This window comes from Bubalus bubalis, chromosome 5 (assembly GCF_019923935.1).
Source record: "Bubalus bubalis isolate 160015118507 breed Murrah chromosome 5, NDDB_SH_1, whole genome shotgun sequence".
Classification (NCBI taxonomy): domain Eukaryota; kingdom Metazoa; phylum Chordata; class Mammalia; order Artiodactyla; family Bovidae; genus Bubalus; species Bubalus bubalis.
In genome coordinates this window covers 107,038,466-107,040,104 of record NC_059161.1, presented here as the reverse complement: position 1 = coordinate 107,040,104, position 1,639 = coordinate 107,038,466, and the positions used below count along the sequence as shown (strand labels likewise).

Below are 1,639 nucleotides of genomic sequence, written 5' to 3'. Positions count from 1 at the left end.
TTTTTCAAGTTGATTGGTTGGATTCTCAGTTAAGGAGGCACAGAATTTAGCTGGGAAAATAGCATTAGGAATAATGAAAATGAAAAACGGAAGATTTGTATTAAAAAAAAAGAATAAAGTCATGAAGACTAGATTTTTATGAAATCACAAAGATAATTCTATTCAACCAAAATTTCTACTATGAGAATACTGAGTTTAGGGAACTCAAGGCATTGATCCAAGGTCCTCCCTTTAATAGGGTTACAGAGAGAAGGAAAACAAATCACCCTCGACTCTGCAGTCAGATCTTCTTCTACTGCATCTTAGCAATGATATTGACAGTTGAAAGTTTAAGTTGAATTTCATCTTTATATTTTATTATTTTTTCAGAGACATGCTGCCCACCTTGCTCTGCACTCAATGGATGTGCAGAATCAGACCACAGTGACCGAATTTATCCTGACTGCCTTCCCTGCTCTCCAGAAGCTTCAGATTTTCCTCTTCGTGGTCCTCTTGTTTACTTACATGCTCACTCTAACTGGAAATGGTGTCATCATTTCCCTAATATGGGCTGATAATCGCCTCCAAACCCCAATGTACTTCTTCCTCAGTAATTTGTCACTGCTGGATATTTCATACACTAGCTCAGTTACCCAAAACTGTTATCCTTTCTCCTCAAGGACAGGAAGACCATATCTCTTGCAGGCTGCATCAGCCAAACATACTTCTTCTTCTTCCTGGGGACCGTGGAGTTCATCCTGCTGGTGGTGATGTCCTTTGACCGCTATGTGGCCATCTGTAAACCCCTGCGCTACACCATCATCATGAACAGCAGGGTGTGTCTCCTGCTGGTTCTGGGCTGCTGGGTGGGGGCCTTCCTGTCCGTGCTCTGCCCAGTTATTCTGCTGTCCAGGCTGCCCTTCTGCCATAAGGAGATTAATCACTTCTTCTGTGACATCGCCCCTCTGCTGCAGGTGGCCTGCATAGACACTCATTTCCTTGAGATGATAAGCTTCCTCTTGTCTTCTCTCATCCTCCTGACCTCACTGCTGATCACCACCATATCCTACACCTACATCATCTCTACCATCCTGCGCATCCCCTCGGCCCAAGGGCGTCAGAAAGCCTTTTCCACCTGCGCTTCTCACATCACTGTCGTTTCTATTGCCTACGGGAGCAACATCTTCATGTATGTGAGACCCAACCAGAGTCATTCCCTGCAATTTGACAAAGTGACTGCTGTCTTCACTATAATGGTTACCCCTCTCTTGAACCCCTTCATTTATAGTCTAAGGAATGAAACTGTAAAAGATGTTTTGAGAGATGCAGTCAACAAAATTATATCCTCATTGCACAGGAAACCTTGAAAGTTTGTTTCCTAAAAATGACACTTTCAGGACTTGCCTGGTGGTCCAGTGGCTAAAACTCTGTGCTCCCAATGCAGGGGGCCCAGGTTGGATCTCTGGTCAGAGAACTAGATCCCACATGCTGTAACTAAAGATCCTACATGCCTAACGCCTAATAAATAAATAAATATTTTTTTAAAAAAAGGCAAAATGACACTTTAAAATCTTGGACACAATGTGGAGTAAAGTATTCTTGAAGACCATAGAATCAAAGATGTGTAAGAAGAAATGAAAAACTTCCTGCCACATTGGAT

General features: G+C 42.6%; 1 pseudogene; it reads left to right on the top strand.

The window, feature by feature from the left end:
- The first annotated feature begins 399 nt into the window (after positions 1–399).
- On the top strand, positions 400–1,346 carry LOC112585263 (annotated as a pseudogene).
- Positions 1,347–1,639: the final 293 nt, after the last annotated feature.